The sequence below is a fragment of the Petaurus breviceps genome, unplaced genomic scaffold (assembly GCF_028583685.1).
Source record: "Petaurus breviceps papuanus isolate PSGF00001 unplaced genomic scaffold, PetGlider_PUasm1.0 90804, whole genome shotgun sequence".
NCBI lineage: Eukaryota > Metazoa > Chordata > Mammalia > Diprotodontia > Petauridae > Petaurus > Petaurus breviceps.
In genome coordinates this window covers 13,284,369-13,308,998 of record NW_027187348.1, presented here as the reverse complement: position 1 = coordinate 13,308,998, position 24,630 = coordinate 13,284,369, and positions in this window count along the sequence as shown.

Sequence of the window (24,630 nt, the reverse complement as noted above, 5' to 3'; positions counted from 1 at the left end):
GTCAATGATTAGTAACTGTCATAGTCCAAGGGATAGATTGACTTTCAAAGGATAACAGCTTACCAAATTGCATTATGTCATTTTACTCCCCAAAGTCAACAATTGCATGTGCAATGTTCTATCTAGAACCTAGAAAGAAGCAGACATTTATAAGGAGAATTTCAAAAGCTGGTGTTCAATCAAAAAGTATTTAATATTTCCTCTCACACTTTACAAACCAAATAGAGAAGTGGTTTGGCATCATGCATGAGTTTTTCCCTCAGAGCATCAAAAATGGTATTGTGACAGACCTGTGTGGAGAATCCCAGTGTAGAAATTCCTTCCCTCAGCCACTGCAGAATGACAACTCATCTGTAACTTATAGTCTCAGAGTTGTCTAGCGCACTGAGAATAAGTTTCATGTCTATAATTACATACAGTAATGTTAGAGTCAGGACTTTAATCCAGGTCCTGATTCCAAGGCCAAACTTTTGTCCACTCTGCTACATTGCTCTCTATATTCATTAAAAAAATCTATTAATTGGCTTGTCATTGACCAAATGAAATAGATAAATTCAGATGTGTGTGCATTATATACACATATGTATGTATGAATTTGTGTATACATATACATATGTATTTATTTTATATATGACAATACATCACCCAACTCTGGCAACAAATACAGGGAACAAGTACCAGCAAACTGAGAAGTCTGCATAGTGCAGTGATAGACTTTGCTCACTTCTTTTTAATATATTTTTTCCCAATTATATGTAAAAACTATTTTAACCTTCATTTTTTACAATTTTGCATCCCAGATTCTCTCCCACCTTCCTATCCCACCTCCCTCATTGAGAAGGCAAGCAATTTGATAAATGTTATACATATGCAGTCATGTAAAATATTTCCATATCAGTCATGCTATAAAAGAAAATAGACAAAAAGTAAAATAATAAAAATAAAGAAAGTTTAAAAAAACATTATGCTCCAATCAACATTCAGATTCCATCATATCATTTTCTGGAAGTGGATAGCATTTTTCATCATAGGTCCTTTAGAATTATCTTGGATCTTTAATTGATTAACCAATACAATTGATCATTGTATAATGTTGCAACATTCTCCTAGTTTTGTTCATTTAACTTTGCATCAGTTCATGGAAATCTTTCCAGGTTTTTCTGAAAGCATCCTGTTCATCATTTCTTACAGCATGACAGTATTCTATCACAACCAAATACTACAACCTGTTCAACTATTCCCCAAGTGATGGGCATCCCCTCAATTTCTAATTCTTTGCTACCACAAAAAGAGCTGCTATAAAGATTTTTGTACATATAGATCATTTTCCTCTTTATTTTTTGTTTTTTTTTTTTAATCTCTTCAGAATACAGACCTAGTAGTAGCAATTCTGAGTCAAAGGGCATGCACAGTTTATAGCACTTTGGGCATACTCCCAAATTGATCTCCAGAATGGTTAGATCAGTTCACAACTACACCAACAATGCATTAGTGTACCAATTTCTCCATATCATCTCCAACATTTATCTTTTTTCCTTTTATGTTGTATTAGCCAATCTGAAAGGTATGAGGCAGTACCTCAGAGCTGTTTTAATTTGCATTTCTCTAATCAATAGTGATTTAGAACATTTTTTCATAGATTAAAGATAGCTTTGATGTTATTTGAAAACTGCCTGTTCATATAATTTGGTCATTTATCAATTGGAGAATGACTATTATTATTATAAATTTGACTCAGTTCTCTATATATTTAAGAAATGAGGCCTTTATCAAAAAAATTTCCTGTAAAATTGTTTTCCCAGTTTTCTGCTTTCCTTCTAATCTTTGCTGCATTGGTTTTGTTTGTGTAAAATCTTTTTAATTTAATGTAATCAAAATTGTCCATTTTACATCCCACAATGCTCTCTATCTCTTGTTTGATCATAAATTTATCCCTAATCCATAGATATGACAAGTAAATCATTTCACAATCCCCTAATTTGCTTATGATATCACCCATTATGTGTAAATCATGTACACATTTTGATCTTATCTTGGTATATGGTGTGAGGTATTGTTTCTGTTGTCTGTTTCTAGTTTCTGCCAAACTGTTTTCCAGTTTCCCAGCAGTTTTTGTCAAATAGTGAGTTCTTGTCTCAAAAGTCTGGATCTTTGTATTTATCCAACTCGAGATTACTATAGTAGTTTTCTACTGTTTATTGTATCTATTATAATCTATTTCACCAATCTATCACTCTATTTCTTAGTCTGTATCAGATTGTTTTGATGATTACTGCCTTGTAATACAGTTTGAGGTCTAGTACAGCTAGGGTACTTTCCCTCACATTTTTAAAAAATTAATTCCCTGGGGCAACTAGGTGGCACAGTGAGTAGAGCACGGGCCCTGGAGTCAGGAGGACTTAGGTTTGGATCACACACACACACACACACACACACACACACACACACACACACAAAACTAGCCATGTGACCTTGGGCAAATCACCTAACCCCAATTGCCCTACCCTCCCCCCTCCAAAAAAAGAAAAAGAAAAAAAGAAAAAGAAATAAGCTAAAAATTAATTCCTTTTTTCTTGTTGACCTTTTATTCCTCTAAATGAATATTATTACTTTTTATAGCTATATAAAGTATTTTTTTTGGAAATTTTCTTGGTATGGCCAATGAATAAGCATATTAATTTAGATAAAATCATTGCTTTTATCATATTGGTTCAGCCTGCCCATGAACAATTAATATTTTTCAATTGTTTAGATCTGAATTTATTTGAGTGAAAAGTATTTTATAATTGTGTTCATATCATTTCTAGATTTGCCTTAGTAGGTAGATTCCCAAGTATTTTATACTGTCTATAGTTATCTTAAATGTAATTTCTCTTTTGCTGCTGGACTTTGTGGGTAAAATATAAAAGTGCTGATTATTTATGTGTTTTTTTAATATCCTGTTACTTTGCTAAAGTTGTTAATTATTTCAACTAGTTTTCAGTTTATCTTCTAGGATTCCCCAAATATACCATCATATCATTTGCACAGAGCGATAGGTTTTTTTCCTCATTGCCTATTATAATTCCTTCTATTTCTTTTTCTTCTCTTACTGCCATAACTAACATTTCTAGCAATATTAAATAATAGTATTGATAATGTGCATCTTTGCTTCACCCCAGATTATATTGGGAAGGCATATAGCTTATCCCTGTTACAGACAATATTTGCTATTGGTTTTAGATAAATACTACTTATCATTTTAGGAAAACTCCATATATTCCTATACTTTCTAGAGTTTTAAATTGGAATGAATATTGTATTTTGTCAAAAACTTTTTCTTCATCTACTGAGATAATCAAATGATTTTTGTTGATTTTGAGATTGATATGATCTGTCGTGCTGATACTTTTCCTAATACTAAACTAGTCTTGTATTCCTGATATAAATCCCACCAATTTGTAGTGTATGATCTTTATGATTCCTCTCTTCTAATATTTCATTTAAAACCTTGATAAAAACATAAAAAGTGATCTCATTTCACTCTTTCTGAAATTCTTCCTGTTTGAGGGTATTAGGAAGAATAGGTAATAGTGTAAATTATGTATAAGCAACAGAAAAATTTGTCTCCTTGGTACTAAAATACTGGCATTTCCCATTGAAAATTTATTTGAAACAAGAAGCTTAAAGTAGCAAACTAAACTTTTCCAGGGGGAAAATATAGGTAGTGGCATATCATCATTTCTGAACTTTGAATTTGATTAGGCTATGTAGACCACACACTTTTTCATAAGAGGAAAATTGATCAAATCTAATGACAATATGCAAATAATACTTTGAAATTTGAAACACAGCAACTAAAGCAATACATAGGAATATACATCAGCTGAAACCATAACAAAGTTAACAAGTCAGCCTACATCCAATCTGAAAATTTAAAAATAATTAGCTACCATAAAAGTTAAAAAGTGGAAAGATCTTTTAGACTGTCGAAGATATTTTTCTTGTGGGGAAAAAAAACCTCAACACTCAACAATTACATATTGAACATAAAAAAATTTTAAAGTTGGAGTAAATGAAATGTGATTATGAATCACAGTATGCTTTCCTATGAGACAGATGCAAAAGCTTACAAGAGCAATAGAAAAATGTACCTGTCTTAGGCTACCAAGATCAAACTGGCAAAGCAGTTAACACTAATCAACCATATTTAACTTTCTCATTCTCATGTTGAATTGCCATAAGACATTATATTTGAGGGTTTTTCCTTTGAGGTGATGAATCATAAGGTCTGATAAAAGTCCTGAAAAGAAAAAAAAAGAAAATCTCATTTAGAATTAGCATCATTATTCATAATTTCCCATGATTTAAAGTAAATTATAGTATCATGTTAAAACCAAATAATTATGATGAAATATCAAAAGAAAAATAGCTTTTAAATCATTAAGCACTCAATAAATGTCAATTATCATTATTTTTATTATTATTATTAAGGTAGCCTTTTCTATGTAGGATTGTCCTTAACTATAAAGGATTATTTTTATAAACAGACCCTCAACTAACAAAGCAGTCCTTTGGAGAAAGAAAATCTGGGTTTTATTCCCAAAACTACTATTTCTTTGAGCCTCTTCAAATTTTCGGGCCTTACTTTCTTGAGTTATAAAGTGAGGAAAGGTTAGACTAAATGACCTTTCAGGTATCTTCCAGATTTAACATTTTCTGAAATTACTGTTCAGCTTTCTATAAGCAAAGTCCCTCTGAGACTTTAAGAATTTACAACACTTGCTGTCATGCAAATGGAGTCAGAGGAAGAGGATTAATATATTTTAAATTAATATTTAATTTGAGGTTATAGTAGAAACAGTGCTTTGAGTAAAAAGCACATTGGCCCATCTTTTCACTAAAACCAAAAATTAAATATGATTAAACTATATAGTGGGCTTTAAGAAAGTTCTAATTAGGAATATTTTCCCCAAGCAAAGTATAAATTCTCTGCTGCAGTACTCCAGCAACCAGCAAATTTAGGGCAAAGGGTCTAAAAATTATTTCTAATTTCCCACAATAGTTAAGAAGGGGATTTCTGAATGGAAATCCTTTCGTGTCATTTGTGTTTGCCTCTAAGCACATTTGCTCCCACAAATGTTCCAAATATAGGCATAAGAAAGTTGAACCCACAGCCCTAACTACCTTAGGAAGAAATAAAGATCCTAGGATGTTTTCTCTTTTCCCAAGAAGCTTTAAATGTTTCCAGATTCTCATCCCATGCCACTCTGAGGAAATAGTGACCTTGGAATTACCTGACAGAAATTTTAACTTTCTCCAGGTCAAAAGTGGTACCTTTAGTGTCAGGAAGTCAACAAAATAAGGAGAACTTCCAGCTGGTCATTAAAGTCAAAATAGGAAAATTAGCTTTAGACAGGGCTGTGTACCAATTAAAGGATAAATGAAACATTTTCAGTGACAGCTTACAGGTCTGAAAATGATTGTTCTTTATTCAGTAATAACTTCCAGACTCAGTTCCTTCATTGCTCAAAACTTAGTGGGTGGAAAATGTTAATTGAGATATGAAAAATGTCTAATAAGGAATGACTGTAATTGGCACAATTATGTTGACTGCAGTCACTTTTAAAGATGTAAAACCTCTTTGCAATTATTTATGTGGCAATTGACAGTGGGGTTGGATAATCAATAATACATTCATCCCTTCTACGAGCATTTTTTAAACCGTAAGCAAAAAGAGAAAGGCAGTGAATATACTCTTGCCGATTATGCAATTCATATTTAACAATTTAACTTCTCTTTAAGCTTGGACCAACTTTAACTTTTCACCAGCCTCAACATGAAATCAGCATTTTCCCACACACTGGCACTTTTACAAAGAGGAAGGAAGGCCCTTTTTTCCCCATCTCCAGCCAGGAGCATCTTCATTTATGAAGTGAATGTCTCAGGCTCAGCCTTGTTCATTAGCACACTTACGGCCTGATTCAAGAGTAAATAAGTACTGAATTTTTTTTATAAGTACTGAATTTAAACTAATTCACTATAAACAGCCATGTGCAAAGGGCCCTTTGACAACAATTTAAAGGTATGCACATCTGTTTGTGTGGAATGAATTTTGAAAACACATGGTTCCCATTAGAAATAATGCCTTACCTAATTCAGGCTCTCCCTATTATCTTGATCTTTTATTTACTGTCACTGTTACTATTCCTCTCATATATTTTTCTTAATGTACATAATCTGTATTAGAATTGTGTGGAATGAGTGACATTTTCCAGTTGGCATAGGGAAAAAAAATTTTCTTTGTTATTTCAATAGAATTTCTGTACTATTGTGGAAGAGAAAAGAGGACAATCTGGATCTTAAATCCACAGAAAGATTTTAGTCAATTACTTTTTTAAACAATTTATAAAACCGGAAATTAAGCAAGATAGGGGTGGGGAGAGATTAAAAAAGAGCTTGACTATTTATTATTGCACCTATTGAGAACCATTCTGTATGGGTTGTCCTGAGCTAAATTCAAATCAATATAACCGATATTCATTAAGCATGTAAAAGACATCCTCCTCGTCTGGAAATACAGACAAAAACAAATAGTCACTGCCCTCCAGCAGTTTACATTCTACCGGGAATGAAGAGGTACAGGCTCTGGGAACCCCCTTGAGCTCTCCTTGAATCTTCCCACTTGAGGCATTTGCCTGAGGCTGTAGGCCTTTCATTGTGGCTCCGCCCAAAACTTTGTTGCTGGCTGGTAAGGGAACCATAAAAATGATGAGGTTAGGGGTTTTGGGGTGTTTGAGACCCCAAAATACCAACACACAGGGTCCTGCCAAATTAATTCGACTCAAGTCTTCTCTCAGCCAAAGAAAAGCAAAATTTATTAAAGATTCACCATATTGGGTAGACTCTTAAGGAGCCTTGGTATCTGTGACACTTGCATTGGGCAAGCAGGCCAGAATCATCTGACAGAGTGAATCTGCCCTAGATCATTCTCGGGCCTTTCTCCTTTCATGGAGGCAAAATGGGGTCTGATATACAACCTCCCACAGGTTGTGGGAGGAATCTAGGGGTGGTCTAGAGGAGGAGTTTGGGGAGGGTCTTCAGGAGGAGTCAATGAGATCAGACTCCAGTAATGAGTGATTAAGAGTGGGAAGCTGCTGGAGGCTACCTGGAGACAGACAATGGTGGGCTAGGCCAGTTCAAGGGTGTAACAGATTTGGGTATAGCTATTTTGGGAGGATCAAGGGTGGGAAGTTGCTGGACAAAGGATGCGTAAGCTAGTAACAAAGGTTTGGGCCGAGCCACAAGGAAAGGCTTATGGCCTCAGACAAATGCCTCTAGTGGGAAGATTCAAGGAGAGCTCAAGGGGGTTCCCAGAGCCTGTACCTCATCTGGGGTAGAGGAGGGAGACAGGCAGATATAACAGGTAAAGTAACAAAGGTGAGATGTTTAAGTGACTAGAACTTGAAACAAAAAGCCCATCATTTCAATTCTAGAACTAATATTTATAAAAATTCTGCAATGGATCCTAATCCCCCTCTTCAATAGAATATCAAATTATTTAACCATGGCTTAAAAGTATCTGTTTCATCAGAATATTTGCCAAACTAATTGATCCCTTTCTTCCTATTCCCCTTTCCACTTAGAGGATTATAGAATCATAGGTTTTAGAGTTGAAAGGAATTTCAGAGATTACCTGGTCCAATACACTCACTTTATAGATGAGATAATTAAGACCTAGAGAAGTAAAGTAACTCATACAAAGTGGCAGAACTAAGATTCAAACCAGGCTCCTCAAACTGTTTCAAGTTCTCATTTTACTATATCACACTAAGACAAACTACTCCTTAACACCTTTTGAATTTTCTTTCTTCAGTTCACACTTTCTTAAGTATTATTCAGAAATCATAGGATAGGATGAGAAATTCAGAGTTAGAAGGAACTTTGAACTCTTCTAATCCCCTCATTTTACAGATGAAGAAACTGCAGCACCCATGCTGGTTAAATGACCTTCTTAAGGTCACACTGACAAGTGGCAAAACCCTGATGTTCTGATTCCAAATAGTCTTCCTTCCCTATATGTATATTCCTCCCCCTCAAAATGCCATCAAAAAGCTCCTCTCTCTATTTCATTTTTCCCATAAAATGACCATTTCTGTTTCCCTCCACCCCCATCTGAATAAATATCTTTCTTTCAAAGATCACATGTACTATATGAAGGATGTCTAGTTCTCTATGGAAAATACTCTCTTTTGCGGCTTTGAAAGCCTAAAATCAGATAGGTAGAGGGCAATACCTGAGTGGTAGGGTAGAAAAAGAAGCAAAGGAGGCTTGTAATGATTCACACGTCCTGGTCACTGGGAGGAGAAGGTGGTGGCAACCATCACCTTTAAATCAAATAAGTCTCTTTTCAAGATCTACCAGTTTGAGACTCCTCTATTATATGATTTTAGACAACACTTCACGCAAAATTTTGCACATTTTGTGGAATATTTTGCCATTCACTGAGATTTTTGCCATGATCTTATTTTGTTCTTTTTGTGAGGTTACATCGATGCTATTTATTTTAGCACCTGAGTTAGTCAAGGACATGGGACACATCTGTTTAACTCACTTGCCACAACACCTAGCCCAGAACACAAGGGTGTTTAATAAATGTTTTTGGAGGAGGAGAAAAAAAAGGCACAAAAGCAAAGATAGGTTAACCTGACCTTTTTATCTATTCTTTACTGTACTGAATGTCCTTTATCTGAGTTTAGGTTTATTTTTTAAAGTACATAATTTTTACCATATAGCTGACCTTCAAAGATAACTGGATCTGATTTTGTGTCTATATGGATTTTCCCTTTCTTTAACATTCTGCATGCAAGTCAGTGAAGAACTGACATTTCAGGTGACTCTCTAAGAGGATAGGACCTTGAAGATTAGAATTGTAAAAGATTTTGACAAGCTGGAGAAATGGCCAAAAATAAAAATCACTGAAGACAAATAAAGAGAACAAAAAAGAATGCTTGTCTATGTGCAGATATAAGAGAAAAACTAAAGAAGGGACCTTAGTAGGGAGATGGCTGACTATGAGTCAATAAGTAGAGGTACTCAAAAAAAATTTTAAAGTAAATATTTGTCTACTTTGAAGAGATGAAGAGAACTTGGAGAAGATCCAAGGGGGAGAAGCAACTCATATGATTAAAGGTTTGGAAAAAAGGACTTATAAGGAAAGTTAAAAAGAATTAGGGTTATTTAGCCCGTGGGAAAAACTTAATAACAGTCTTTAAGCATATGATGGGTTGTTATATAGGAAATGGTGACCAGATGTTCAAAGTTTTCCACACAAGTCAAAAACCAAAGGATATAGGCTTAAAATCAATAGGAAAAATTGGAGAACCTTACTGTCTGAATCAAAAAACCAACACAGAATACAATAGCAAAATTAACTATCTAGGTGATGAGATAGATCTTTTAGCTATAGAAATAGGATCTATAATCCTGTAACCAGTGTTGAAGAACAATTGCAAAATCCACTATCAGGAAATCTAAGTAGGAACACAAACAGTTCCAAGCTATTGGTATTTCTATATCATTGATATCTATTGATATAGTTCTAGGTTGTTTAAAAAACCTTTCGTTAATACAGTCTATAGTTGTGGCAATCAAAACATACAATCTGTTATATTAGATGCACTTGAGAAAGTAAAAATGATTATTTCATAAATAATCTTTTCTTTTTTTGGACCAAACCTGTGACTTCATAGATATAGGCATGAATTCATTCCTAATCAAAGAACTCCCTCTACCAATGCAGGGAGTTACCTGCTCTGCAATTTACTCTCAGAGAGTTACATGGGGCACTAAAAGATTAAATGCCTTGCCAAGGGTCACACAGCCAGGAGGTATCAGTTAGGACTAGTACCCATATCTTATTGTGTCAAAAGCCAGTTCTCTATCCACTTTATCTCTCAGCCTATAGTCAAACGACAAAATACACCAGAGCCTCAATACAAAATGCTTCTGGGGGTTTGTTTCATAGGGTCTACCTCTGATTTTTAAAAATAAATAAATAAAAAACTTTTACATGCAGCAATAATTTAGAGCCCTTGACCAGATTCAAAGATAGATCTCCCTTGGAGTATATGCTGCTCAGTAGTGAATTGGATAACACCAAGTAAAGAAGATAGGACTGCTAGGTGGCACAGTGGATAGAGTGCTGGGACTGGAGTCAGGAAGACCTGAATTAAAATCCAGCTTCTGACACTTACTAACTGCGTGACCCTGAGCAAGTCATTTGACCCTGTTTGCTTCAGTTTCCTCATCTGTAAAAAATGAGCTAGAGGAGGAAATAGCAAACCACTCCAGCATCTCTGTCAAGAAATAGGGTCATAAAGAATTAAATATGACTGAAAAAGACTGAACAATAACAAGTCTAGAAGACAGTTTTTAAAACATATCTCAAAGTTTAGTTTACTGTGATATGCACTTATCAAAACAAAGTTACCTTTGTTTTCTAGTTCTCAGTCTCACTTTGTATCATAGATTTAGAGCTTGAAGGAGAACCATCTAAACCCCTAATTTTCCAGCTGAAGAAACAGAGGCCGAGGAAACTAAAGTAATTTATCCCAAGTTACAGAGCTACTACAGGATAGAGCCAGGGTTTTAATCACTGTTCTTTTGCCTGTCAATCCAGTCCATTATCCACCTCCATCATTCTGCCTCTTTTGAACCCCTTCAACATATATACCTTTATTTTTCCTTTTTGGAGGGGTAATTGGGGTTAAGTGACTTGCCCAAAGTCAAACAGCTAGTTAAGTGCTAAGTGTGAAGTGTCTGAGGCCGCATTTGAACTCAGGTTCTCCTGACTCCAGGGCCAGTGCTCTATTCACTGTGCCACCTAGCTGCCCCCAACATATGTACTTGACATTTCTAAGAGTTTGTTCAAATGTAAGGGTAATAGGAATCTATATTGAAATTTTGAAAGTTATCATTTTGAACTTAGCACTAAAAAAAAATCCTGCAGGAGAAGGAAAAAAGAATCTTTCCCTGTATCCATGATTCTAAGATTGTAAATTAAATTTCAGCTTCAACAAATGCCCATTGGCATGCATTAATTTCTTCTTCACAGAAGAACTAGAACCCCTCCCAAAGAACTGATTCATAAATCATTTTCTTGAAAACTCAGGAAGATTTCTAAGTATGGTATTTGACCAGAGATCAGTTACAAAATCATCAGAATAGTCTTTAAAGCTAAATCTTTTGCCTTTATAAAACCTCAGGATTGGCTCCGAAGAATTTTGGCTAAATGACATCTGTGAACTAGGTCAAAGGTAATAATGAGTCAGCTCCTTAAGTGGCAGTAGCCAATACTCCCTTTTAGATGAAAATAATAGGTCTATAAAATCTCGTCTAAAAACCCTTTCTCACAAGTCCTTCTTCAACCCAGAGCCAGAAATTTTTGCAACAGAATTTTTTCAATGAAGGGTTTTGGTAAAAAAAAAAAAAAAAAAAAAAGTCTCCTCATTGTATAGATAATTATTATTTGTGCATATTCCCTTACTTTATTTTAATAGAGTCCTGAGCAATATATAGAGAGCAAGAGTAGGCCTTCTGTAACTATTTATTAATTGATAGTTTAAGGTACCAGAGTTCTATGGGCAGGTTTATAGAGTTATTGTATAGTTGTTCCTGGTTCCTCTTTGTAGAAACAACAGTTTTCTTCTCATTTGTTTTGTTTTGTTTTTTTAAGCAATCAGGGTTAAGTAACTTGCTCAAGGTTACACGGCCAGTTATTTCTGGGTGTGGTGGTGAGTATCTGAGCCCAGATTTGATCCAGGTCATCCTGACACTGGAGCCGGTGCTCTTACTCTCTGTGCTACCTGGCCACCCCCCTCATTTGTTTTTTTATCTCTGAGAATCCAGAACATTACACAGAGGTGCAAGAGCTAAGGCAGAACAGGTTGGTACATGGAAAGTCTATCAAGTGGAATATTCAAAGGCCATCTCACTCTTCTTACCTGACTTCTCATCAGATATAGACCCATTGCAATACTGCGAAAACATGGGACTGGACCCTCTCATTACCTCTTCCCTTAATAACTCATTCTTTCTCTAACTTTTATTCCTGTTCAATGAATAGTACTGAGCAATAAGAGAAGCTCAAAACAGCCCATAAAAACCTTTCTTTGCTCTCTCATCTGTTTTATTCTGTGCTATGTATACAAATAAAAACTGAAAGGGAGAATTCAGGTTTGGTCATATTTTTAGCCTTGAATCTCATCTAGTCAGGATGTTATGATGAAAATAAAACTAAAATTTTCAAATTCATTTCCATTTTAGATTTCTTTCAAATCAAGTAATATTTAATGTAGCTAATGAACTATCATATTAACTTACATGTATATAGATGTGTGTATATATGATTTATTTTTGAAGCATACAAAAAAAATTTTGTTATTTCTTTTATGTTACATAGACTTGAACTTTTATTACTGGGCTTCAGTTGCTAAAATTTGTTATTGGGTAAATTGGTAACTCTTTGTTATATTTAGCAATCAGATTTGTTGGATATGCTTGGAAAAAAAAAAAAACAACAAACCATGGACATATCCTGAAAATGTATCCTAAAAAAACAAAGTATGGTATACATACACAAATATGCATATAATAGAATTACTGAATATGAGTGTATGCACAAAGTCAAATGATAAGGCAATTATCTAGTTAATTCAAAGGACAGGAAAAAAAAGTAATTGCCTCAGTTCATCAAATCAAACCAGCAAACCTACTATGTTGAAAAGCACTATTCACATAACTCAATTATCTAAATTAAATGGTAAAAATAATATAGATTATAGCCTTAAAATAGTAGCCTCTTTGTTTTACGTTTCTAGGCAGAGCCTCCATATTTGCCCAGAGTCAGGGAAAACTTAAATCATTTTCTCCTAGATACTAGAATCTATCTTCTAAGCACTGTCAATCCTTCCCCATCCATCAGGCAAATGTCTGATTAAATAGATGGGCTTTTCACCAGGCCCTGACAGCCAACAGCCTTTGTAGAAGCAAGCCTGGAAAATTAATTCCAGAGACAATGACCTTCACCAGAAGATGCTTACATAGTCAAGGTTTTCATTCAATTACTCAAAAGTTATGTATACATTCAAGATTTAAGAGTTCCTTCCTTTCACAACTATGACTGTGGCTGTAACTGGTGACTGGAAGACGATGCCTTAATAGTCAGAAACCATGAATTCTCACTCACTTCACATCTGACCATATTTAAGCCACTCAAATACTTTCTGTTTTTATGTCATTCAAGAAATTGGAATGGTAAAACCAACCTACTTTCCACACTGTCAGGATATTTTAAAATGCGGTCTAGGAAAAAAAGGGCACTGGATACAGAGGATCAGTTTCCATACCCTGACTCTATTATTTTATCACCTAACTCTGGACGAGTCTCTTAATTTCTAGTATCCTGAGTTTCCTTGCCTCTAAAATGAGCGGGATGGACTAGATCATCTCTATGATCTTTTCCAACTCTAAATCTCTGATCTTATGTAAATTCTTCAATTTGTCCATACCGTACTTTTGAGGTTTATAGGGATATGCTATTGAAGGCTATTATAGCCTTCTTTCTAGATACTGTGCCGTTCACCATGACTTGGCAAATACCCCAAGTATGATTAAAGTCCATAGCCTTATCCTCTACCAAGCCATTACTTCAGTCTTCCAAAAAATAAGGAAACATACTAAAAAGTAGAAAGAAGTCTTCATAATTTAGTGAGAAGTTAAGGATCCTTAAACAAAAATATTTAGGAAGCTAGTACACCAAACCACACTCCATTATACTTTTTCATGAATTATAAGGCTGTGTGACTATTAAGCTCGACTGTATCAATGCAGCTTCTGAAGAAAAGTTTCTGACTTTTCTGAACAAAATAACTCAGTTGGCATGTTGTTTTTGTTGTGTGTGTGTGTGTGTGTGTGTGTTTTTTAACTTACCAGAGCCACTAATTTGCCACCTGGCTGAATGCCTTGACAGGATTAAATATAAAACATGAAAATTGCTTTTAGTTACAGGGGCAGTGGGCTGAGATCTCATCAAAATTTTGCAAAAGAAACACAAGATCAAAGGCAGTGCCTTGGCAGCTAGTCAGGGTACCTGTTTAAGCGAAGTCCTTCATAAAGCTTCAAACAACTGGCATTTTGTGTGGGGGTACAGTTCCACTCAAGCAATTTCTGTCAGTAAATAGCCCCCAGAAAGAGATGTTTTCCAGAAACCTTGAGGAAGAAAGCCTTCTTGTAGCTGCTGAGGCATATGTGCCACTCCCAGATCTTCTCTAGCAGGTGACAGTGACAAGAGGAAGGCAAATTCTATTTGCTCCCCAAAACAGAAAAACTCCTGCACGAACTAGATCTCTAGACTTCTTGGCCCTAGACCGAATTTTCCCTTCTGGTTACATACTTGCACTGTGTTTTCTGATTGATGGACACCTTTTTTGTTTCTGGTTCCTTCCTACAACAAATGACCTATGTTGATTGTTGTATTCATAACAAAAAAACTTTAAAAGAAAACAATTTTAATTAAAATAATTTTGAAAAGTTTTGTAAAGTGTTGCTTTGTGCTACAAATGCAAAGAGAAAAATATACCCCAACCAGGTCTCTTCATAAAGCATAAGCAAGAGGTTAAAATAATTTCCCACAAAATTAGAACACCACCATCTCCTAAAAAATAAAAAAAAAAAACAAATAAAAAAACTTTTTAAGAAATCTTTTCTAACTTAGAGGAAGAAAATCAAGAATTATATAATATTAATGATATGCATTTTGTGTGCTAAAATAAATTTAAATGTAAATATTTACTAAAGAACTATGATTGTATTGATGTTTAATGTTTCTGCTAATATATCATTAAAACAAAAAAGCTCTCAAAGTAGAATAAAGATAATTCACTTAGCCCTAAAATTCCTGTTTCATTGTGGAAATGAAGCAAATTTGTAGTATTCTATTAATGCTTTAATTTTTATTATGATTATGATTTGACTATGATTCTTCAATTATTAACTATCAAATAAAACTTTTAAAATACTTTCTTTGACTATTGACCTAAAAATCCTATCTCAGATAACCAGGAGATAATTAGGAAATTGCTTCTCAAAGGAAGTATTGTCTTACAGATTACCTGGTAATTGCACACTTTAGATTAGACCCATTCAATTTGTGGAGTAAAAAGCCATCTAGACTCAGCAGGGTTGGACAAATGTGCCCAGTGTAGGTCAAAGAACTGAGGTTACCCAAGAGCAGGGCTTTTTAGAGTTACCACTTCAAAGGTACCCATTGTTCCCTATTAAAAAATATAAACAGCCAAGTTTCAGAGTGTCAGGAAAAATACGGCCTAGCACTTCCAATAGTTTTTTCTATCATCACCCACACTGCCTTGGTAGTCAGGCCACCTGCCAATCATTGCTGGTCTAATTGCCCAAAAAAGCTACCCACCCCGTGCTATTCAACCTGCCCACCCTTCCCCATCTATCCCTGGGTTACCTTCCCTGCCCAGTCAAACAACTCTCTAGCTCTTTTATTTCCCATATGAAGGCTACATCTTCCTTACACTCAATGAAGGCTCCAGTAGTTGATGTACTTCAGTCACATTAAGGAACAGGAATTTGACTGATAACTACTTCTCACTTCCTATTCCCCCTTTCTCCCTACCACATTTGCTTTACTAACACCCTAAGCCTAGTCAAATCTCTTCCCATGTCATTCTTGTCTATTTTTTTTGTTTTGGTCTCTCTAAAAATCAGTCATGTTCACTAACAAAAGTGTCCTATATATAATATATGGGACATATATACATACATACATACACACACACACACATATATAGTATAAGGTATACAAAAAATTGTAGGATCCTTACCTTCAAAGACCTTACAATCTACTTAAAGAATTACCAATATAGTTTTAAAAAGTCTTTCCTTTCACAAAATAAACCAGTAATCTCTTTTTCCAATTTCTCAAGTTCGTTGTTGAAAGACATCATGATGTTATGGGATAAGTACTGGACTTGACCTGGCCTCAAGCTTTGCCTTTGTAACTTCTTAGCTGTCTGATCTTGAGCGAGTCCTAACCTCTCTGAACTTTATTTCCTCATCTGTAAAAGTTAATAAGATTTGCCTAGAATAGGTATGACAACAGGAAGAGGGCACACTTTCATTCACAGGTTGTTTTGAGGATCAAATGAATAAGTAAAACTGCCTTTGTAACCATAAAGTGATATAAAACGTAATATATTATTAACTTCAATACTCTTCACATGTCCATGTTCACCCTTGCAGCCTGATTTCTATTTCTACAAAAAGGTCAAATATCATCATTGGGTCTCAGTTTATTTTTCCAAGGTGAGGATTTCACAAAAAGATACTCAGAAATAGTCAGCAACCAAAGAAAGAAAAGAAAGTCAGCTCTTGAGAAAAAGGGCACCCTTGTGTCAAATTTTAAAATAATATCCTTCCCAATAGAATCCAGTTCATAGTATTTCAATATACATGGGCCCCATGATTAAAAACCAGTCTTTCTAATACAGCAATTTAATTTCTATGGAACATTAGGGTCAGGAACTTCTTGATTGCCCAGACCTGATGCTCTCCCTCTTAGACAAGTATGTTTGCTTGCTTCACCTTCAGGCAGAGGTCCAATCACACTCTGAGACCAATTCTGGCCCTGGGAAGAAGAGAAAGAGATAGCATGATATAATGGCACTGGAGTCAGGGAACCCAAGTTCAAATCCTGCCTCACTCCTACTCACTCTGCTTCCATAGGCCTCAGTGTCTCCATCTGTCAAAATATACAGTCTTATACTTCATATAGATTTGTGGAAAGGAAAATGATATGCAAAACTTAATGTGCTACACTAATAATTAAAGAAATATTAATGAAAGCCAGTTTGTGGCTCTACCTTACACTATCAGACTGACAAAGTTAGCCAAAAAAGGAAAGTGATACATGTTGGAGGGAAAACCAGGACATTAATGAATTGATGGTAGAGCTACAAAGTGGTTCAGCCACTCTGGAAAGCAATTTGGAGCTATGCCCCAAAAGTTATTAAACTGTACATACTCTGACCCAAAGAAGATAAGGACACATATGCATAAAAAATATTTATAGTAGCTCTTTTTGTAGTAGCAAAGAACTTGAAAGTAAGAGGTTGTCCATCAATTGAGGAATAACTGAACAAATTACAGTAAATGAATGTAATAGAATATCATTATGCCATAAGAAATGATGAAAGGGAAAGTTTTTGAGAAACTTGGGAAGAGTTGTGAACAACTTGTAAAGTGAACAGAAACAGAACAATTCATACACCACCACCATAAAAACAATTTTGAAAGATTTAAGAACTATGATCATTACAATGATGAAACATGATTCCAGAAAACCAAAGATGAAGCCATACCATCTACCTCTTAACAGAGTGATGATGGATTCATGGTAGAGAATGAGACACAGGTTTTTGGGGCATGGTCAATGTGGGAATTTGTTTTGCTTGACTATATGTATTTGTTACAACGGTTTTCTTTTTCTTTTTTTTATTCAATATTGAGAGGGAGTAAGAAAATGTATTTTTTCTCATTGAAAAAACATTAAATTGAATATGCAATGAGTTATTTTATTTATATATTGTATATTTGTATACACACACACACATATATGTGTACACATATATTTAGTAAAGTATCTAGCTTAGTAAGATCTTTGGCTGAGTATCAGTCTCAATTCTGTTTCTTAATACTCTAAGCCTGATCTCCTTATACAGGCTCTTAGGACTAGGTTCCTGACCCAATATTGCCCATCAGTTTGTCCCGGTTTCCTGATCTTTTGTTTCTCATCACCTAAACCTACTTTCTTATCCAGATTGCTGAATCTGTAAGAATTCTGAACTTCTTCCCTACCAAGAAATATAATACTTATCTCCTTTCTGCCTGGGTTACTCTTCCTGGATTTTATTTCTTGCCTGCCTAGACCTACAATATTCAATTATTCACTCCTCTCTGCCTGAGTTAATGTTGGGTCTACCTGCCAATCTCTTCCTCATTCAATAAACTCACAGGACTAACTCCTCCTCTTCCTACCTAGGTCCTAATATGCTGTACTAAGTGCTTATTTACTTAGTATCAACTCAGTGTTAGTCCTCTCAGAACAAAGGTCTTTTTCCTTGGTAAAGAAAATAGAAGCAAAATAAAATTTGTGAGCTCTGATTCCTCTCTGTTGACATTTGACATTGTCCCACCTTATCCCAAGCAGTGGTCACAGCTTTTGTGTGATCTTTTTTCCCAATATAGTTGAAAATAAATCTCTTTATATTATCCTTATCATCACCAATCTCAATTCATTCTGACATTATTTTTACTAAACCAGGCCATGCCCATATCCCTCATTTGTTATCTGGCCTTGCTTCTATTATATATATATATATATATTTTTTTTTTTCTTACATTTTTCATTTTTGTTTTCAGTTCCAAATTCTCTTTCTCCTTTAATCCCCTCCCTTATCCATTGAGAAGGCAAGAAATATGATTTCCATTATATGTATGAAGTCATAGAAAGCATATTTCCACATTAGTCATCAATATATATCTTTTAGAAGTCTAAACTAGTTGGTGAATGCCCTTTGTGTCTACATCTTACATGTCACCAACATCTAAGAAAACAACCTTTTCTTGATATTTTATAATCCTGCTCCTCCAATCTCATATGGATTTAAGCCAAGATGTCTGCCTGAACAGAAATCTCTCCCAAACCTACTCCATCAAAAAATTGAAATTTGTACCAGATCAGATAATAGTCAAGGAATTAAATGGAAAAACTATAGTGAGTAACTTTTCCCACCCCAGAAATTCACAAAAAGGCAGTCAAGCCAGGCAATAGGAAAGGGAGCTATCAGTAAAGTCAACCCAAACACAAGTAAGCAAGCTTACAGTCTCCCAGTAGAACCAGAGAAGGACCAGAAATATGTGTCCCCCACCCAGGGCTCTTAGTTTGGAGACAGTAAAAGCGGAGAGCCTCACGTGAGAAAACTCTAAAGCAATTATACACCCATGGTGGGGCTCTTGGAAGTCCCACAGAACAGCAGCTGCAAATGCAGGGATGGCAGCAACCAGTGCGAACTGCACTTGGACCAGAACAACATTAGGCTCTGAGGTCCCTGACAGAACCTCCTGAGATGAGATTTCATAGAGGACCCAGAAGATCCATTGCTATGGAACTTAAAGATCCAAGGGAACCTAACACCAGGAGAAGATCAACACAGTAACATTGGTGATCCAGAACAAGACTCATCAAAGCTTGTCACCCTATCCAACAGTGCATAAAAGGAATGGAGTCTAGCCCTAACACTAAGCCCAATTCTGGAACTCAAGGTGAGATAGCAGTGAGGAAACTAAAGACTCTAAATAAGACTCCAAACTTATCTTGCAAATCTAGAAATCTGCCCCCCCACACACACACACACAAAGGATAATAAATATGTAACAAATGTAAGCAAAAACTCAAAGGAAATAAATACCCTGAAGTAAAAAATTGGTAGAATAAATAACTTAGAAGAGAAAATGGTAAAGCTTATTTGAGTAGTAGACTCCCTGAGAACTAGAATAGAACAAACAGAAATCAATGTCACCATAAAACAAGAAAAAATTATCACAGCCATGATACAAGGCTGTGGTTATGGGTAAGAAGGAACAAGCACATGCTGGGTGAGTGCTGCACAGCATGGAGCAAGAACATTTTCGGGATAGCATGGTGGGGGGGGGGGCACGACTTAGGGGAGGAGAGGAGTCCCTGAGGCTGAACTCCCAAACAGAATTCAGAAAATAACAGTAAGGAGTACCTGAGCCCTACAGCAACATTACCCACAACTCAGGACTAAAACTTGATTTTAATAAAAGCTGCTAAAAATAAAATAAAACAAAACAAAAAATAAAAATAAAAATGAGTAAGCAAAGGGAAAAAACAAACATAGATAGTTATTTGGTATAAAACAGGGGTTCTTGAACTTATTTGGCCTACCATCCACTTTACAAAAAATAAAAAAAAATGCACAGCATCCACCTGGAAATTTTTCTTTAACCCTTTAACAGATTTTTTTTTTCTGATTTGCCTCATTAAAAAAAAATAAAACTTTTTTTTTAAATAAAACTTTGGGGTGTCCAGGTAGCACAGCGAGTAAGAGCACCAGCTCCAGTGTTGGGATGACCTGGGGATTGAATCCAGGCTCAGACACTTAGCACTCACCCAGAAACACCTGGCCGTGTAACCTTAAGCAAATTACTTAACCCCAATTGCTTAGTGGTGGCCAGGTGGCTCAGCAAGTAAGAGCACCGGCTCCAGTGTCGGGATGATCTGGAGATTGAATCCCGGGCTCAGACACTCAGCATCACACCCAGAAATAACTGGCCGTGTAACCTTGAGCAAGTTACTTAACCTCGATTGCTTTAAAAAAAATAAATTTTTTTTAAAAAAGATTCATCTTAAATTTAAAAATTTACTGTAAATTTGTGGGGGTTTTCTTGCATTGAAATTTTGATGACACAATATTATACCATGTAACCACATAGCATCATATTGTAAACAAGTCATTACACATATATATTACTGCCAATGCATGCTGGACTTCCCCACAATGCACAACATGCTCATTTGCCAACATTTGCTTTTTAAGACTTGTCAGCAGATTTGACCACTGAACGGGTATAACTTGCATTTTGTGTGTTTATTTGGAAAATAATATAATCACTATGACTTTAATTCTGTTGCACAACAGATGAAACAATACAAATGGCTTTAAAATTTTTTTCTTCTCTTCTCTTCTTTGCCTATGCTTCCATCACCCCCTTGTTTTTATTCAATTTTATTTTATAGCATCTGAGACTACTACTGTACCCCTGTATCATTCCAGCACCCCCCCCCCAGGAGGTGGTATCATTCACTGTGAGAATCTCTGTATTTGGGTTTATATTCAGAGTGAAATAGTGAGGTTAAAAAAAAAGTCACTCCTACCCAAAGAGCAATGTCAAACAAGTCCCAAAAGATCTCCTGGAAGAACTTTAAAAGGAATTAAAAAATCAAATAAGAGGAGTCTAGGAAAAATGGGGGGAGGGGAGGGGGAAGGAAGCAATCCAAGAAAATTATGAAAAAAAAAAGTTAATCAATTGGGAACCAAAGTACAAAATCTTAAGGAAAAAAATCTCCTTGAAAACTAGAGTTGAGCAAGAAGAACCAAATGAGATTATAAGAAATAATAAAACTTTAAAAATTAGAAGAAAATTTGAAATATTTCATTAGAAAAACAACTGATCTATAAAACAAATCAAGGAAACAATGTAAGAATTGTCACACTACCTGCAAGTTATGATCAAAAGAGACTCTGAATAGAGTATTGTTAGAAATAATTAAGGAAAATTGCCCTGAAGTTCTACAACAGGGTAAAGTAGAAAATTGAACAAAATCTACTGCTCACCACCTGAAAGAGATACTAGGAGGAAAATTCAGATGAACGTCATAGCTAAGTTTCAAAACTGCCAGGTTAAGGAGAAAATATTGTAAGCAACAAGAAAAAAAAAAACAGTACAGTCAGGATTTCACAAGAAATCACCTTCTACACTAAAAGACCATGTCTTCAATATTTTGAAGGCATTATATACAAAAATAACTTACTCAGCAAAGTTGAATGTAATCCTGAATGGAAAAAAAAATGAATATTTGATGAACTGAAAGACATTCAGGTATTTGTAACAAAAAGAAGGGTGGGGAGAGAAGGTAAAGTAATAGGGATATTGTAAAAAGAGAGATTGAGAAAGAAACTGAGTAAAAATAAGATGGAGGGAAATTCATAAATAGTAACTATAACTTTGAGTGTGAATGGAATGTTTATAGCAGCTCTCTTTTTGCTGGCAAAGAACTGGAAATTACAGGGATCCCTATAACTCGTGAATCATAAGATTGAAAAAATAAGAGAAAATGTAAGCTAATGAATATAAAAATAACTTACCTGTATAAAATATCAGAGATAATTTTAAAATCTATTTCATTAAATCCTGGGTAGTATGAACTTACCCAGAATGAAACTAACAGAACCAGGAGAAAATTTTGTATAAAAATAATGACATTGCAAAGAAAAACAACCTTAAAAGACTTAAGAATTCTGTCCAATTCAAAAACTAATAATGATGAAATGTTATCACCACCACCCCCAATAGAAAAGTAATAGATTCAACAGTCAAGTAACAGAAAGAAACATACATCTTTGGGCATAGACATCATGTGGATTCATTTTGCTTGACTATGCTTATTGCTTACAAGAATTATTTGTTTTCTTTTTTTAAAATAAATACAGGCCATAAAAACTTTTTTTTTTCCTAAATGTAGAAAAGAGAACGGAAAGAGGTTCAAAAAGAAGCATAGACATGCAGAGCAGTTTAAAAAGTACTGTGTGAGATGTATTATATAAATTTTTTAAAGTGTTATGAAATGGAGATTCATAATTTCAGACACATTCTTCTTTTCTATGTTCTACTATATACATGCAAATTTGTTGTTGTTATTCTAAAAATATTCAAACTATAGGTTTCAAGATATTCCCCTATCCCTGTATGTGGTGGGCCAAGGCAGGGAACCCTGCCTGAGAGAATGTGGGGAGCCCTGCCATCCTGCAGCAAGGCTGAGAGAGAATTGGGAGTCCTGCTAGGGAATAGCACAACTGAGAGAGTTGTCTACCCAGAGGCTGCGAGTTAAAAGAGAGACAGGGATTCAAAGAGTGGTGGAAAATAGAGTCTCATTTATTGTCTTGAGTGCAAGCTTTTTATAAGACATGTCTTTCTCCTGTGAACGTTGCACACCACAGTGCTCCTAGGCTTGGGGGCAAAAACACCACTCTTATCTCTAGGGTCCAATTGTCACACCTGCATTCTTAAACTCTTCGGGGGGAGGGGGGGAATGGGGGATGGGGAACTGATCCAGGCCTGGAGGGGAGCCCTTTACCTGAGGGGACTTATTCAGCCATCAGGGTCAGAATCCCACTGGCCTATCATCCTCAGCACCTATGGATTCAAGACCCTGAATCTGGGGGAGCCTGAATTTTTTAGGGAAGTGCCCCAGGTCTGGGAGCCTATTCTTTCAGTAATGAGTCTATAAACCACTCTTTCTCTTTGAACCTCAGAAAACATCACCTAATAGTCCTTTTGATACTTTAATAAATCCATGATTATGTCAACTGATATACTCCCTTCACTGGGGCAGATCACAACCCCTCTACACATTCTAATCCTGAGCAATTTCAACCAATGTCTTTCTGCAAAGCTCCATAGAGTTTCTACCAAACACACCACAGGCAGGCTTTTTTCTGGTTCCTTTTAATATCTCAGGAATAATAATGAATCACTCAGGCTTTCCCCATGTTGTATGACAACCTTGGTACCTCACCAGACCATCTTTCTTTTTTTTTTCTGATCACACATGTACAAAATTATATTCTTAGGGCAATTTTCCACATACAAGTCATCATTGGTGCCATGCTGCAGCTAGCTTACATCAGCCATGCTACCTTTTCTGGCAGTTGTATTATATATGATTTTTATTCTTTTATGTCTTCTGAGATGTTTTGTGATTCAGAGTTATAGGATCAATAAGAGTATTGGAATTAGCAAGTTCTGGAATCTCATGAATCACTGATTTGGAAGCTTTCCAAATGCAATTCTGTTGGGAGATATGGTGAATAAAGTGTTGGGTTTGGCGTCAAGGAGACCTTAGTTCAAATCCCACCTGAACTTGGATAAATTACGTAATTTCTCTGGGTCTTAATTTCTCCATCTGTAAAATGAAGGTGTCAGACTCAATGGCTTCTAAGTTCCCCTCTAACTCTAAATCTATACCCTTGTGACCTAATCAAATATGAGCAAAGTTAATTCTATAGCTGTTGACCAGATATATTTTGCTTTGCCTTTATCATGCTCAGCACAGTGCATGGCACATCGTTAGTACTTAATAAATGCTTATTGACTAGTGATATAGAGAAAGAGATAAAAAGACTGATGAAAAATTTGAAAGTATATTGGTTCAACTGTATTCATCAGCTAGACAATATGCATTTTTCATGCACTTTGTTTTACCTCTTAGACCATTCTCTTCATATTGCTATGGTTTTCACCATTATAACCACCAAGTTCCAGAAATCTAAATCTGCTCTCCCTAAATCACTGCAACATGGTCAGGATCCATATTCTGAACCAAGAGGGTCTGTATTTCTCTCATTACATAAATCTGCCTAGAGAAAATATCTATCACTGTCACTGTTTTTATTGTTTGTTATTGTTTCACCTGAACTGGTCCTGGTATCCACCAAGTCACAGAAATGTCATATCTTGACAGAATTCGTCAAGTCAACTTCAGTCAATTCACCTTAGATAGCTTCCTAAGCCTTAGGAAAGTTCAGCAAATCTCTCTAAGTTTCGATAACCATTATGCCTCAACCCAAGGATTCAAAAGAAGATAAAAGTTACTCCTTCCCAAAGGAATTAATGACAATCATAGTGATGTGGAAGATGTACTCAGCACAAATAAGTGTATAATAAAGGATCCAAGAATCCATTGTGATCAAGGAAGATTCC